Genomic DNA, 17,926 nt, shown 5'->3' on the forward strand with positions numbered 1-17,926 from the left:
AATGAAAATGAAAATGAAGAACTTCCCCACTTGCAGGATGAAAGTATATGGGTACTTTGCAGTCAGGTTTATATTTCAACAATCAATCACTTTCATGTTTCTTTTCCCTCCTATTGGAGGGAAAATACTACAAATACTACAATACTACAAATACTAAAATACTACAGAACTGTGTCTCTGTTGTAGCTGGTCCCTTTGAGTTCTGTGAATAGTAGAGATGGAAATAAGTAACATATCTGGAAGGGTGATTTTTTAAAAAAACTTTTTGTTGATGATGGTTTGGTATGGTTTAATTTACATATGGTTTGCATCTTTTCTCCCAAATTGATGATATGAATACTTAAAAAAACAAAACCCACTCTTTATATATCCTTAATCTATGAGCATCATCCCTCCTTCCCTTTCCACCTCCAGTGCTAGTACTGGGGCTTGAACTCAGGATCTCTTTTTATTTTCAAGGCTGGTGCTCTAACTCTTGAGCCATTGTTCCACTTCTGGAGTTTTATTGATTATTTAGAGAAAAGAGATTTGTCTGCCTGGATTAGCTTTGCACTGTGATCCTCGGCTTTCTGAGTAGTTAGGGTGACAGGCGTGAGCCATCAGTGCCCAGTCTAATTTACTTTCTATCTAAGTAGCTTCTTGATGTTTGGCCTGATTAAGTCAGAGTCATCTTCTTACTACTGACAGAATTCACATGTTCCTCTCTCAAGAATGTAGTTTAGACTGCATATATTTATTGAGTGTAACTGATATATTTCATATTAATGTCTAAATAATTGAAAGCACCTCAGTTCTTCATTTTCTAATGCAGGTTTGACTTCATTTTGATGGTCTTATCTATTGATGTCAGTAGGAAATACGTAAATTTTTTTCTAGGTTTTTGCTTTTTAACAAGTAAGTCCTAAGACATGGAGTAGTTCATATTAACTATCTTTTAAAGTTTTGGTGTTCTCAAAGGCTTTTAGAGGTGTGCATTAGGTTAATTACCTCAGAACAACCAGCAGGTACTTCCGCTGTACAAGTACAGAGGTACAGAGTAATGTGTTCTCAGACGAAGATGCTTTTGTACTTCAGTGGAACATAAGACTTGTTCTGATGAATGTTTTGGTAGGCTCTTGACATCTTCAAAGCACTTGACATGGTTACAGGTGGCTTCAACAATGTCTTAAGTCTTTATATTTGTACTGCTATAATTAAGAGTGGTATTTCAGATTGAATTATTTATGACTACATAAAAATAACTTAATCTTCTTTACAAGCATTTTCAAACCAGGTTAGACATTGCCTTTTCTTTCACATAGCCAAATGTTCCAAATTCTAGCTAACCCTGAAGTTGGCTTTTTCTTTGCAACAGGCGCATCTGCAATTTGATTTTCTTGCTTTTTCTTTTTTTTTAAACCTTAATTAATGAATTAATTTTTGTGTGGGCCAGCACTGGTTCTTGAACTTAGTATATTGTGCTATTACTTGGCTTTTTCATGCAAGAATGGCATTTTGCCCCCTAAACCACAACTTATTTTCAGCTTTTTTTGTATAATATATATATTTAAAAATAATTTAAAAAATTTTATTGTTATTATAAAGGGGATGCACAGAGGGGTGACAGTTACATAAGTTGGGTAAAGAGTACATGTCATTTTGGATGATGTCACCCCTTCCCTAGCTCTCTCCCAGTTTTTCCCTCCCGTCTCCACCCACAAGTTGTATAGTTTGTTTTCAACATAGTATCTAGTGAGTGTCACTGCTGCATTTGTTCACCCTTTGTCCCTCCATTTCTGTGTCTCCCTCCCAAAGACAGACAAATCAACAAATAGTTTTCTTCTCAAAAGAGAAGAAAACAGAAACAACAAAGAAAAATCCTCTTGTTTCCATTCTTTTCAATAAATATTATTATATGGTGAGAGGCACACAGCTATTGTGCTTTTGTGTTCCACTCCTAACAGAGTCCTTTGGTCTCACTGTGTGTAAATGCGTATAGCCCTGGTCACTTCCAGCTCTGTGTGGGTGAATTGGAGATAGTCTTGTGAATTTATCTCATGGGTCCTCAGCTTTCAGCCTCTTGAGTAGCTGGGATTCCAGGTGTGAGCCACTGTGCCTGGCGTGGGTTTTTATTTTTCACATGGATAGTGCATCTGCATGGGAATGTGATATTTCATCTTAGAATAGTGGCGTGTTGAGATATGTATTCAAAGACTTTCAGAGGTGTATGCATTTTTATACCATCTACCGTCAGCAAGTACTTATAGCACTTTATAACAAAACACAAATATAATAAAACCTCAAGTTGGTTACCATGACAACCAAGTGAGGAGCGAGGAAGAAAGGAGGAGGAAATGATTTGTGTTTATATCAGTTTGGTTTTGCTTCTTTTATGAAACGTACTGGTTGCCCTTTGGGTTCTGTTGTACCAGGGATGCTAAAAGCAGAGACGAGAGCTCAGTGGTTCATAAGAAAGCTGTGCATAGCCACCTGACTCCACAGAACAGTTTTGTGTTCAGATACTTTCCTCCTGTAGTTTTCTACCTGATGGCCCTGCAGTGAGAACCAGCTGTCATTTCTTGATTACTTTGGGTCTGTCCGTGCCTCTCTTCCTTGCTGCTGCTGGTCCATCTTTTGTCTTCCTTTCATGGATCAAATGAGAAAATACTTATTACTTTGATTTGTTTTCCTCCCTTGGATTTAGAGATGTTTTGAAAGAGGAGGGCCCTATAGCCACACATTCATATTAAAAACGAAGCCCTTTTTTGTGGTTGTTTTTGTTTAAGTAGAGCTAATCTTTCTTCTTCATCTTATGAATTCTCTAGCAATCACAATTTCTGTTTGTAATCTTTTTCTGCTTGCTATGTTTTATCGATTGTTTTGTGTTAGGATAAAATTGGATTACTTGGTTTTCTTCATCACATGTTATGCTCAACAATATTCATCTTTTGAAGTGCCTGATCGACAACAGCTTATTAAAGGCAGTAATGGTTTACTGTCCACATGCCTTAGCATACTGTGTGTTGGTCAAATGATTGGGATGCTTAAGAGAGGCTTACAGTTTTTGGGTAGTCATGGCACATTGGAATTGTGTGTGTGTGTGTGTGTGTGTGTAATTTGGGGACAGAGAAATTAGCAGTTTTTGTGTGTTGTCTAAGGAGTTAGAAAAAAAGTATTCCTGTAGATAAGAGCTCAAGTGTTCAGGTATTCTGAAACTAGGTTTTTGGAGCTGAGGCCCAAAGTCCACCAGACTATCAGAGACAACTCAAAAGATGCTTTTGCTGGGTCCTCTGAATCAGTTAAAAATTCCTTTCAGTTGAGGTTTTCCCTTCTGAAGTACCTTTGCAATCACCTTGAGCTCCCAGAGGAAAGAGCAGATTCAATGACTAGCATCTCGCATGGAAGGCAAACTGCCCCCTCAAGTAAGCAGTGTTTTCTTACCATCTTAAAGGAAACGGCCAAAGCACAGGTGATTACCTACTTCCTGTTTTGTTCTAGGAGTAAAATGATAACAGTTGTCCACAACTCCTCCCAGTCCAAAGGACTGAGCTACAGGCCAGCCAGACCTCACCTGTGCCTGGACAACCATGCATGTCTTTCTCATGCTCTGGCCTGTGAGGGTGAGCAGCTACTCCCAACTTGGGACTCCTTAGACTTCGGGCCTTGGGTCTAAAAACCCAGTACAGTTCCATATTAGGTGGGACTAATGTTAGCTCCCATATGCCAAGTAAAGAGCCAGGTATGGGTGAAGGGTAGAGAAAAGGAGATTTATTACATGGCAGCCCTGGGAAGATGGTATTTAGTACGTCTTCAACCATCTTCAGTGTACAGACATTTGCTTCAGATTAAATAGGTAAATATTAAAAAGGAGTTCTACACCTGCAGGTTCTAAATGCTTGTAGTATCAGCTGCTTACAGAGCTGAGGTGGGGGGATTGTTTTTTGAGGCCAGCCTGGACAACACAACAAGACTTTGTCTCAAATCAACAAATCAAGCAACAAAATATAAGTAAAAAGCAGCTCTAGAATATTGCTCTGTGAGTGCATTTTAATAATGTATTTTAAGTTGTAATGTTTATTTGTTTTAAATATTCCTTTGACTTTATGATTTATTTTTCTTAACAGTTGTCCATTTTTAAATAAAGGTACATTGAAACTTTTTTTATTAAATTTTTTTTATTGTGAAAATACTGAACAGAGGGGTTACAATAACATAGGCAAGATAATGAGTACATTTCTTATCAAGCATTGTAGCCTCCTTTGTTTCCCCTTCCCATCCCATCCTACATTGAAAAATTTTAAATTTGAATTCTTAATTAGAATATGATTACTTTGTCTTCTATGAAATATAAAGCCGAATTTAATCAACACTTCAGCTATTCATACATTCTAAGCAGTGAGTTTATATGGATAATTAGTTTCTTCATAGATCAGAGTTACTATTTTTGGAGTAGTTTTTAAGATTTTTTTTTTTAGCCTTTGAATGTATTTCTAAAATCTTTACACTTAGTTTTGTGAGTGTATGTGTGTATACTGGTACTAGAACTTGTACTCAGGGCCTTGTACTCTTGCTTGGTATTTTGGTTAAGGTTGATGCTCTATTACTTATGTTACAACTCTGCTTCTGGCTTTTGCGCTGGTTTATTGGAGATAAGAGTCTTGAGGTCTTTTCTGCCCTGGTTGAGTTTATGCCAAGATCCTCAGATCTCAGCCTCCTACGTAGTTTAGGATCACAGGCAGGAACTACTGGTACCTGGCTTTTTGAGTTTCTTTGAAAATGGAAATTTTTTTGGAGGGAGTAAATTTTTAATTAAATGAGGCTATGATATAAAAGGGTCTTTATTCTGTATATTGTTCTTGCCATTTTCTTTAGCCCTTTTCTTTTTAAACACCAAATACATAACAAAAGATGAGAATTTCCATACATGAGAGTGATTATTCCTAGGCTACATTTTGGGGCACCTGTAGTCTCAGAGTATTTTAGGGTTAGGTTACCATAGGAGCAAGGAAAGCTTCAGATAGGCAGCAGTGTGCAGCCCTGAGGATGTCCACTGAAAGGAGGGTGTTGCCATTGATGGGAGGGGAGACATGGCATCGTTCCTGTTTTGGAGGAACCCCAGCTATTTCTTTTCTTGCTACAAAAGACCTCACTGGTCGAAGGTAAGATAGGTATTAAGGTTGGCAGGGTAGAGAGAGAGAGGAAGGTTCTGGAAGCAGAGGTCTCAGCAAAAAAGGAAATGAATATTAATATGATAGAAGCAGAATTGGGAAAGAGTTAAACCTCGATAATTGGTCGTAAGTAGGTGCATTTATCTAAAGGGACCAGTTTGTTTATTCTGTGCATTTACAAAAATGTCAGTGTATTTAAGAGTGGGAAACATACTTAGAAGACCCATCAATTCGAAATTTAACTCTAAATTTGTAGTCTTTTTTTTTTCATGGACTTGATTTAGACTACCATAAGCTGCATTTATTTTTTCATTTTTTTTAGTCCTGAGAATTGAACCCAGGTCCTTGCATATGCTAGCCGGGTGCTCTTTCCATTACAAAAAATTAAGATTATTAACATTAGCTAATAGTAAGGTGTCTAGTGAAGTTGAAAAATTTCACTTCAGAGACTCCTTAACGATACAGTACTGGTTATATAGTGTTTTTTTTTTTTTTTTTTTGTCGGTCGTGGGGCTTGAACTCTGGGCCTGGGCGCTGTCCCTCCGCTCTCAGCTCAAGGCTAGCGCTCTACCACTTGAGCCACAGCGCCACTTCTGTTTTTTTTCTGCTTATGTGGTGCTGAGGGATGGAACCCAGGGCCTCATGCATGCAAGGCAAGTGCTCTACCACTGAACCACCTTCCCAACTCTGGTTATATAGTTTAAAGGCTTTTTTTCTTTTTAAACTTAATCAAATAGTTCAGCGATTGAATGCAACCTATTTTCTTGAGGCTTTCTGTATCTGTGTGTGTGTGTGTGTGTGTGTGTGTGTGTGTGCATGTGTGTGTGTGTGTGAGAGAGAGAGAGAAAGGTGTGAGAGATTGAGAGAGATAGTGAGATATGTAATATATTCTGTCTGTCAGTCTGTCTGTCTATCTAATCTAGAGAACAGGGAAACTCCAGGGTTGGGATGAGAAGGACGTTAGTAACCACCCAGATCCACTAGAGGCCTCCCTTAGGCCAGGTTTCATGGCCACTAACATTTGGGTTTCCATAGTAGGGCCTGACTTTGTCACTGTAAATTAAGTACATTTTATTCTGAGTACTATGCAAGTAGTTTTATTTTAGGGATGTGTGATGATGTGATCTAAATGTTCTGTTTTATTTGCATAGTGGAACAACTGGTGGTCTATTGGCTTGCAACCAACAAATAGGAATCTCTTCTCTAAATAAACCTTGAGTAAAAGTAATGATAGAGTATTACCATATGAGATTAAATGTATCATTGACATTATAAGGATATTTGGGTTAAAAATTATTATTGCTTCGACATATTATATTGAAATGTTAACTAGTTTATATTTCTGATGGCAGGCCTCAATTAAGATTTTTTTAAACTATATATTGAAAGTTGTGCATATTTAAAATAAGCATCTTTAAAATAAGCTTTCTACTATCAAAAGCCTATATGAGAAATGATTCAGAAATGTTTTAGATTTAGTATTTGGGGTGAGATTAAATGTTTCTCCCCCAGTAGTTAGGAAAATAAATGTCATTTTTATTTGGCATTATTTCTAAAGTTGTTTGATCTTACAAAGTAGTTGGGTAGAACAACTTAGTCTGTGTGATAAGAACAGTTTGTTGATCTTTCCAGAACAGTGATGCTGAGAATTCAGAGCTTGGTCCTACTGGATAAGTTGTCTTTCCAAAAGGACCGTCTTTGTCATGATTACACCCAATTAATTGGAACAAGTTTTGGGCTTCCAGATACTAGAGTGGCATGTGACTACTGTATTTGTTACCCTGCTTAGTTGCTCTTAAGGTCTAAGGGCTAGAAGTTTTGTATATTTTGTTCATTGCTACACCTCCGAGGCTTGGGAATGGCATCTAGAACACAGCAGATACTCCTTATATATTTCCTGAATGAGCTTGTGGAATTTAAAATGTAATTTTGATTTTTTCAATGAAAGAAATAAAGGAGAATTTTATTCATTTCTGTAGGGAACCCCCCCCCAACATTGTGAGTTATTTCTCCTGTCAACTAGTTTATTGTTGATATGGTTTATACTTTAAAAACTGAAAATAGTTAACTATGGGTTTGGACCTACTTTATGAGATTTATTTCATTTCACTAACTTATTTTTGTGTCAGTACTGGTCCTTAAACTCAGGGCCTGGATGCTTTCTCTTAGCTTTTTGATTCAAGACTAGCCTCTACCACTTGAGCCACAGCTCCAATTCTGGCTTTTTGCTGGTTAGAGATAAGCATCTCAGGAACTTTCCTGCCCAGACTGGCTTTGAATTGAAATTGTTAGATCTCAACCTCTTGAGTAGCTAAAATTACAGGTGTGAGCTACCAGCACCTGGCTTTTTTTTTTAAAATTATATTCCAAGTATAATTATTCTTTTTACTAGCTATTGGATTAACTTGTAGATATATAAACATATTCTAGTTGTTACAAGTGAGGGAAACCATGCACCCTACATTTCTTAGTTTTCCTTAGTTTAATATATTTTACGTAGTTTAATATATTTTTTTCGAGTCTTTCCATTTCCTTATGAATGGGGCAATGTCATTCTTTCTGCTGGAAGCATAGAATTCTAGTGTGTATATTTACCACATTTTCTTGATCCATTCATCCAGGAGGGGCATCTGGATTGATTCTGTATCCTAGGTATGGTAAAAAATGCTGCAGTGAACGTGGTTATCCTGGTGGCATTAGTGCAGGCTGGTTTGTAGATATTCTTAGGAGAGGATCAGTGACTCAATTGCTATGTGCATATGACCGTATACAATGATGCTTATGAAAATGAACTCCAAGAAATGGAAACGAGGTTTTAAAAAATTGTATTGTTGCAGTTATTTCTTTTTTCATTCTTTTTTTCTCTTTTAGTTTATTCCCTATTGCCACTGTTTTTGATTTATATACCTTTTGTCTTGTATATAAGTTTATCTGACTTGGGGAACGGAAGGGGAATCAAAGAAATGGTAGGATGAAGTGTGAACCAATTCAACAGTGATACTCACTAGACTAGGGAAATAAACTTTACCACTTGTGGGGAAGAGGGCTCAGGGGTTGGGAAAATGGGAGACAATGAGGGAGGGGGTAACAAAAGAAATGTACTCATTACCTTACTTATGTAACTGTAACTCCCTGAATATCACCTTTACAAGTAAATTTAAATTTAAAGTAAAAAAATAAACTATAGCCCAAAGTTCTCAAACAAAGATTGTACAGAATTTTCGCAGTTATTTTAAATGTGGGATCTGATTTAGATGTTTGGAATCTGATTTGAATGCATCTTGAAATTATAAAAGCTATTTGCAATAAAATGTTAGTGGAAAGGGTGGTGCCAGGTGTTTGGTCTGAACCATGTACATTCTCATTTAGTCCTTTCAGTGATGTTATGTGCTAAGAGTTATTATTTCTGTTTTAGAGAAAAGGAAATCAAGTTGAAGGAAGGTTGGAAACTTCCCTAAGTCAGTAGGCTCAACCTTAGGTCTTAAATTCTTATACTTAAATTATCATAATACAATAAGGCCTCTTGGTAGAATGCTTATCTTACAAATAAATTATTTTATCCATTAAACTTGTTATGTGACAGTTTTATGGATGATATACTTCTAAATTTCAGCTGTGACATATTCTTTTACATTTACCAACTAGTAAAATATTTTAGAAAAATGTATGTGACATTCCTAAATATTATATATACCCTGTAAATCAGACTACCATGTTTTCTTTCACTCAGTATTTTTTATATTTTTTTTCTTTCTCATTGGAAGTAGATTACTAGGATTAAGCCAGATATTTATGTACTTCTATTTATAATCTTGATCGATGCATTTTTGAGGTGTCACTTTATATATTTAAATTTTTTGAGTTTGATTGGTTTTGATCATTTGCTTTTGCTGTTGTAAATAGCAGTGAAAACAGAAATCAATTTCTTTTTTCTTAGTGAAAAGCTATGCTTGTGCACTTAGTTAAGCATTTTAGGTAAAAGGTAAGGAATCTGAATCTGTTGACTTTTTTTGCTCTTTTCCTTGGCTATTTAACTTTCTTCCATTAAATTTGTACTTACACTTAAACAAAATTGTAGCATATTGGCAGTAATTGGGAAGATTTTTTTCTTGCTTTTTCTTGTCATAATCAAATCCTAGTTTTTATCATTATCAGGGATATTTTGGATTAAATATTTATTGATAGTGAGGTGTAGGAAGGTTTTATAAAAAGGAAATTACTTGTCCAATTTTTGATTATTGGAAACATTTTGCTTGTCATGGAGAGCCAACCTGCCCTTTCTGACACTGTACTCTACTGTGTTTTCTTCCTGGAAATTGGTTCATCTCTCCACTTGTTACACAGTTCTCTTCTTTTTGGGGGGGGGCTTCTGGTGATTGAAGAATCCCTAATGCTTTTTAATGATAATAAGAAAGCTCTGTTATACCCAGTTTGCTTGCTTCCCTATCTCTCTCTCTCTCACACACACACACACTCTATTTCCTTCTTCTCTTTTCTTTGTACCAGCAATGAGGCTTGATCTATTCTTTGTTCATTATGCTCATGGTTGGTGCTCTATCACTTGAGCTATGCCTGTAGTCTGACATTTTGCTGATTCATTGGAGAAAAGAGTCTTAAAGACTTGTCTTCTCAGTTGGCTTTGAACTGGATCCTTAGATGTCACATGCTTCTGAGTCTCTGGATCCTAGTCTTGAGCCATTAGTGGTGCCCAGCAACACTGTAATGTAAGTTGACTTCTCAATATTTTATTGATAATGTTATGATAGTATCAGTATTGTAATTTTCCCTTCTTTCCTGTTTTCCTTTTCTTTTTGAGTGTAGCATACAAGAGATTAAATGTAAAATCTTAAGCCTAGTGACTCACACCTGTGTAATCCTAGCTACTCAGGAGGCTGAGGTCTGAGGATCACAGTTTGAATCCAGCCTGGGCAGGAAAATCTGTGAGACTCTTACTCCATTAAACTACCCCAAAAGCCAAAAGTGGAGCTGTGACTCAAGTGGTAGAGCCTTTGCCTTGAGCAAATAAGCGGTTCATGGCAGCACTCAGGCCCTGAATTGAAGCCTCAGGACTGCCAAACACACATACACACACACACACACACACACACACACACACACACACACACACACAGGTAAAATAAAAAAAATTAAAAATCTACAGCATAAAATTAATCTATTGCACAGTAGAACTATATTACTATGCAAAGCCAAAATTTCCCTGCTTTTCTCTACCCCTTAACTAGCCATTTTAGCTATTTCTGTATTTCATTCTTCTGGTGGTTATTTCCTTATTTCTAAACAATATACTGTCCAGCTATTTCTGCCATAATGACATGTGTGTGTGTGTGTGTGTGTGTGTGTGTGTATGGATGTGTGTGCGTGTGTGTGTGTATATGGATATGTATGTGTGTGTGTGTGTGTGTGTGTGTTTATTTATTTTTGCCAAGCCTTGAAGTTTCTACTATTGTTCAGTAAAAATTACAGCGTTTATGGGGGGAAAAATTAGGTTGGGCGGACCATATAAAACCTCCACAACTTTGTAATGAGTGTAAGAAAGGGTTTGTAACTGGAGTCAGGATGGATGGAGCCTGTTGAGTTATGGAGTTAAGGGCAAAATTCATCAAAGTTGGGGGAACTATGTAATAAACACTTCTAAAACAGAGCAGATGGGCCTGCCTCAGCCAAGAGGCTGAGGGGATGGTGCTGTGTTCCTGAGGCCTGAGTCAGCACTGTGGTTCTCTGTTGCCTTTCACGTTGTTTTCTAGTGGCACAAGACATTAATATGCTGGGGCAAATTGCAAGGAATTGCCAACATGACTGGGTTAGTTGCAGCCTTCTCTGAATGAAAAACATGCTTTATGCTTATGCCAGGAAAATGCACTTACCCTGACCAGTTTGTTCGCCTATGTGGTTCATGGTTCTATGTAGATTTGGTTCACAGAGCCTGGGTCCTGCCTTTATCTTGGCTGGGATAGAGACTGGAAAACATAGTTTTCTTTATATTTTACCTAGAGAAAGGAGAATGCATACTTAGGGAACTATTAAAATGTGGAGAATATGTTCAAAAGTTTTGGGTAAATCACAAGTAAGAGAGGTCAACTAGAGAGAAATTCATGTGCTCATACAAACAAGTGTGTGTACTTCTACATCAGTATCAGCAATGTCTCTATCTTCTATCTCAGCCTTCTAAAGAGCTAGGATTACAGGAATGAACCACAGTGCCGTAGCTCCCACCTGATAATACAGCATCTTGGGTCGTATGAGTTTTTTTTTTTTGTCATGAATTTTCCTTCATCTTGTGAGGTTCACAAAAAATTAATTTCTTTAAGCTTCTGGGAAGTTTTCTGACACTTGTATTTGTTTGGAAAGATGTCTTCATTTTGTACACACACACACACACACACACACACTTGACTGCTGGATATAGATTAGATACCTGGCTGGATATAGAATTCTAGATTCACACTGATCTTTGTTTAATAATTTGAAGATAATATTTCCTTTGGTGCTTAATGACAACAGTCTATTGTCATATTGGAGTAGAAAATTATTATTATTATTACTATTATTATTATTTTGCCAGTCCTGGGGCTTGAACTCTGGTCCTGAGCTACTGTCCCTGAGCTCCTTTTGCTCAAGGCTAGCATTCTACTATTTGAGCCACAGTGCCACATCCTGTTTTCTTATGGTTAATTGGAGAAGAGTCTCATGGACTTTCTTGCCTGGGCTGGCATTGAACCATGATCCTCAGATCTCAGGCTCCTGAGTAACTAAGATTACAAGCATGAACTTCTGGTGCCTGGCTTTGGAGTAGAAAATTTTGACAGTAGCTTGATTTTAAATCTTTTGTGAGCTCTTTATTATTAATTAGTTAAGTAAACTTTCATTATTTTGTTTGGTCCACTTTATAACCAGATGGCACAGATGTGAGCATAAATATGATTCTATCTCACTCATCTGGTTTGTTTCTCATGATTTCCTTTTAGAATTTTCTTTCTTAAAAATATTTATATCTTTTTATTTATATCTTTTTATTGTTCTATATTAAAAAAACCCTCTTTTAGGTTTTTAATAAACCTTTAGCTTATAGTCTCTGTGTCCCTCATGTTTTCTTTTCTGTCCTAATTTTTGCAAAATTTTGGGTATTTACTTTTTCCATTCTTACTTTGAATATTTTACCTGTAGCAATCAATTTTTTTTAGCCAGTTATTTTTTTCAATTTTTAGTTTGTTTTATGTTATGTCTTCAGTCATTCTAATTGTGTAGATTATTTTTTCTTAAGGTTCTGAAATATAAATTATGTTTCCTGGGGGATTTTTCAAATCATATATATTCTTTCCGTAGTTGTGATTATTCTGGAGAGCTGACTGGTTTCGTTTTCCCATATGTCTCTTTCTTCATGAGGCCTCTCCCTGTTTTAAAAAAATGTTCTGGTGTGTGCAGTGGGTGAGCTTTGCTTCCTCCCTTCGGCTGATTAGCTTCCTCTTCCCCAGTGTGCTCTCTGTGTCTAGATTCTCTTCTTTTTCTTCTGTCCTTTGTTTGTATCTTCATGATTGTTTAATTCTTTATATCTGATAATGACTATCCTTTCCAACTTCATTGCTTTTGCTCTTAGTTTTCTTTTTTTCTTTCCTTTTGAATTCATCTCCTGTTTTGGGAAAGATGAGAGGGAAAACATACATTTAGTCTGTGTCTTGAGCTGGAAGACTTCTCCTTGTATATTCCCCATTTATTAAAAAGAAATGTGACAATTTGTGTTTCTTTTTTTTTTTTTTGTCGGTCCTGGGGCTTGAACTCTGGGCCTGGGCGCTGTCCCTCAGATCTTCAGCTCAAGGCGAGCGCTCTACCACTTGAGCTACAGCACCACTTCCGGTTTTCTGGTTTATTGGAGATAGGAGTATCATGGTCTCTCCTGCCCGGGCTGGCTTTGAACTGCAATCCTCAGATCTCAGCCTCCTGAGTAGCTAGGATTACAGGCGTGAGCCACCAGCGCCCGGCGACAATTTGTGTTTCTACATAGTGTTTTGTTCTTTCATTCAGGTCATATTCATTCCAACAGTCTCTGCTGACTTTTTTTCAGCTGGTAATCATATTCTGCAAGTAAGTCAAATCTGTCTCTTCTAATCTATAACCTAGAACCGTCAAATGATATTGACAGTGATGATGGAAGATATTGAACTTAATATTTATAAAGCCCAATCTTGAACAGATCAAATTGTTAAGCAGAAAATAGAATTTATCAGCTTCCTTATGTAGTTTCTTGCCTTAGTAAGAAAGGTATCAGAGATTTTAGAATAAAATGGTTTGGAACTTAACAGCCAAAATCTGAGTATCTCATACACTTGTGTGTGTGTGTGTGTGTGTGTGAGAGAGAGAGAGAGAGAGAGAGAGAGAGTGAGAGAGAGAGAGAGTGTGTGTCTGTGTGTGTGTGAGCTGGTACTCGGATCTGCGTCAGGATGCTGCCCTTTGTCCAGTACTCTACCACTTGAGCCACTGCTCCACTTCTAGCTTTCTGCAGGTTAATTGGAGGTCTCATAGACTTTCTTGCCCTAGTTGACTTTGAACCAGGATCCTCAGATCACAACCTTCTGAGGAACTAGGATTACAGATGTGAGCCACTAGCACCAAACTCATTTCTTTTCTTTTTTAAAAAATCACAACCATTTGTATTTTTTTTACTGTAGAAACAACATAGATACATATCCTGTAACATGATAGTATGATTGATGTTCTGAATTATATTCAGCATTAGGAAGACATTCATGTCTATACCAGATGGTGTGCTTGTAATACAGTCTTACTCCTTGAAGGTATGAATGGAGTGAACTCTCAAAGGCATCACCTACCTTAGATAAATGTTAGTGTTAGATAAATGAACTTTTGATTTTCTTCTTTATTAAAAACTGCAAGGCACTGTTGCTTTGCTTGTAATCACTAATTTCCCTTGGATTATAATAACATTACTAATCAAGTCATTAACTGGTCTTCCATAAGAGTATTTTCCTATTAATTTTAAGTTTCTGATGTCAGATTTGGGGAAATAATCAGACTGGGAAATGATCCCTTTTCTGGGTGCATGCTGTTTGCTTCTTTACTCATTTAAATCATACCTTATTTAGGGGTTTTTGTTAGCTGAAGCATTAGTGAGGCTCAGATTCTGACACTGTTGCATTGTAGCTACTTTGACATTTTCCAAACATTTCTTTCACTGGGTTGGTAGGCAAAAAGAAGGAGGCTTAACCCTCTTTTCTTTTTGGATTGAGATATTGAGGTGTGACAGATCCCACATGTCGTCTCAGGACGACAAGTTCCAGTGCGAGGGATTGGAACAATTAATCTTGTTGGTGTGAATTACTTGTGACAGTTCTTATGTCTCTCAGTGTGGCTGAACTCTTCCAGGGGAGCTTGGGCGCTGGTGCCAAAGGGTGGAGGGGGATTGGCTAATCTGTTCAATAGTCTTTTATCTGCGAGTGGAGTTTCTCATTAGTCGTTCTTGTGCAGAAGGATAGATGGGTTGGAAACGGTGCAAATTTGGGGCGGGGGGCTGTTTGTTTTTCCTTAGTCTCTCTAGGGATGATGAGAAGCTTATTTTGAAGAATGGAATTTTAAGGAAGCCTGACAACTTCAGTTTCCATGTGACTGCAAACTTTTGGCAGCCGAGAAAGGTTTCACAACTCTGTGTCGGAGCCAGACTTTCCAGTGGCCACACTAGAGCTAGGCGCGTGGGTCACGGTACCTCTGCCGTCAGGTCATCGCAGGCTTCTGGTCTTTAGGACATGCACATGGAAGGTCTATGTCATCCACATTGAAAGATGGTCACCCTTTCATCCTGTATTTCTGCATTTTAATCGAACCACCTGATGTCTACCACAGGCCCAGAGCTGTATTTGTATCCAAGCTCATACCACCACAAAATTATAATGCCACTGTATTTGTGCTGAGAGTCAGACACATGGGTTGTGTTGCTTTGGATCTCATTGGAAAAATAGTGAAGGGTAACCAGACGTGTCCTGCAGTGGGGACAGGACACATGCCTATTCAGCTCCTTCTGGAATCTTCCCATACAATGACACAACCAAGTTCTCTTGTTGTACCATTCTGGCTGTTAGAATATTTTCCTATATTGATCAGGAACTTGCTTTTCTTTAGCTTTTCTCACCCACTGGCTCTTGTATGATCCTGTGGATAGCTTTTTCCACACAAACCCTCTGCAGATATTTGCAGACAGCTCCCAAGTCTCCTAGCCTTCTCATTTCTAGGCCAATCACCACAGTCCGTTCTTGGTGTGGTTTTGCTTTCCCTTTCTGTGGTTTCAGATACTTGTGGTCTGAAACTACTAAGAGGAAAATTCCAGAAAGCATTAAGAGGTTTGAAGTTGCTCATCCTCCTGAGTAGCATGATGAAATTGTATAATATCCTTCTCTCTTCCACCCAGGACATGAATCATCTTTGGATTATTCATGATATTATTTGAATAATATAGGTACTATACATGCATTCAGCCTGTTAATCACTTAGTATTCATTCTGGTGATTAATTGGACCATATGATAGTGTAAGTCTTATGTTCGATTAGGCCTTAACTTTACTTGATAATGACTCTAATGCAGATGAGAATAGCAGCGAATGAGACATCAGGATATAGAATATACAGAGAAGGATGATTCAGCTACTCTGAATATACCAGAGGTATATAGTAAAAGTGGTATTCTATGAAGGATTCAGATCTGGAATTTCCCCAGACATCCACTGGCTTTCCTCTCATGTGTCCCTGAGGACAGAAAGAGACCATTGCATCCCATCATCCTTTTCAACTGTTGTTTAAATCTGCTGGTTTCCACATTCCTCACAATTCTGATTACTGTTCCCTGGCTAGAGTCTCAATAGCCAAAGACCTTTTAAACTTGGAGGGGTTAAAAATGAACGTTCAGGTGTGGCCTGACTAGCTGTCTGCTTAGCAGGGCTGTTTCTCCTGAGGCCTGGCCGCCATCACCACCTTGCATGGAGATCTGTGCTTCTCATGCTTCTGTTTTAGAATGCCGAGAAGACAGTACATTTCTGTCATTGAGTGTGTTAAGCAGACACACAGATTCCATGTTTGACTTGTAAAATCTAATAGTGAATGCACTGCGAGGGTAGTGTCCTACCAAGCAATTAAAAGTAGCTATTAGATTTTTATAGTTCTTTCCTGCAGTATCTCTTATAAAATATAGGGCATATTGCAGTGTTTACTCACTGGAGTATACCTGAGTGAAATGCTCTTCCCTGGGAAGGGGCATTTTAGTGCTTTTATTTTCTGAATGAACTTGTTGAAATATTTTGCATTTTCCAGAAATTGCCTCTTTGATTAAAACTTGCATTCCACAAAAATAACCTCAGCATTTCTTCTCCTCACTATCATGATAGAACTGTTTCTCTATGTTGGTGGGCAGTGATCAGCTTACACTGTTGTACAGTCAACATTTGGAGTAATGAAGGTAGGTTTTAGAAACTTTTAAGAACTCTTCAGCATTTTTTAAAGCATGGCTTTGGCCATTACCCACTGCTCACATTTGGTCCTTGCCAGGACAAGATGAACTCTGGTTGTTAGATACAATCAGACATTTACCAATGACGTATTTGTAAAGGAACTCTTAAAATTAAGCCTTTGGCATGTATATCAATGATACTATAATTTGGCTAATTTATGTCAATGAAAGGGTGTGTGTGTGTGTGTGAGAGAGAGAGAGAGAGAGAGAGCACGTGCACATGTGTGTGCACTACTGCTAGGGCTTGAACTCAGGGACTGAGCACTGTCACTTAGCATTTTTGCTCAAGGCTAGTGCTCTACCAGTTGAGCCTCAACACCATTTCTGGCTTTTTGGAGGTGAATTAGAGATGAGAACCTCACAGGCCTCCTTGCCCAGGCAGCTTTGAGATGTAACACTCAGATCTCAGCCTCTTAGCTAGGATTATAGGTATGAGCCACTGGTGCCTGGTAATTCTAGTAATTGCTTCCTGCCTTAGTATCAGTATTCACAGTATTCAGTGTAGTGTGCAGTGTTTTTTTGGCTGCAGTATAGTATATTGTACATAAGGGTGTTTAATGAGAAAGTTCTTGGGTTTCAAGGAAAGGATATTGCAGCGCCAGAATATCTCAAGGAAATTGTGGTCTGTGACAGCTCCATCGTTGGAGAAAGAAACGCATGGAAACTTCCGTGACTATTAATCTTGATAGAGAGCATGCGCAGTCTTGTTGGCGTGTGGCCTTCCGCCATCTTATTAAGGCGGAGTCACATAAGTGTGGCCTGTTTGCACTCCTTGTGGGCTCACTAGTGAAAATGAAGATAGAAGGGCTGGATGGATGGTAGCTTGGGTCCTTCGACATGTGTAAAGTGTGAGTCATGACTATTTCCTATTTCTTGATTTTCTTTTTTTTTGTTTAACCAATTGTCTTCCCAAAGTTCCTCACAAGAAATATACAGTAAGGGCTTGGCCTTGCTTGGATCGCGTAACTTGTTTGGGCGAAGGGGTGAGAAAGAGTTCCAGCTGGAGCTGTCATCCTTCTTTTTCCTTCAGCAGATGCCTGCCAAGCCTTTTCTCAGCACAACCTGATCCATGCCTTCCTCCTTCTGCTACCATTAAGCATATTACTCTGGCTTTTGTGGGCCCCTGGACTGTGGGCAGGCTGTAACAGAGAGCTGGGGCATGGAGAGCAGTCTCTAGACTTGGCTTTTCCACTAGTTGCTGGATGACCTTGGGCGAGTGAGTCAGTCTCTTTTCCATTTTCTCTCCTGCTTT

At 38.1% G+C, this 17,926-nt stretch overlaps 1 protein-coding gene across 1 annotated transcript in view; it reads left to right on the plus strand.

Annotated features, from left to right (window-relative positions):
* Window positions 1–17,926, plus strand: part of Bckdhb (branched chain keto acid dehydrogenase E1, beta polypeptide) — a 168,314-nt gene that overhangs the window by 60,858 nt on the left and 89,530 nt on the right. The window lies entirely within an intron of this gene.

Source organism: Dipodomys ordii, unplaced genomic scaffold (assembly GCF_000151885.1).
Source record: "Dipodomys ordii isolate 6190 unplaced genomic scaffold, Dord_2.0 Scaffold152, whole genome shotgun sequence".
Classification (NCBI taxonomy): Eukaryota; Metazoa; Chordata; class Mammalia; order Rodentia; family Heteromyidae; genus Dipodomys; species Dipodomys ordii.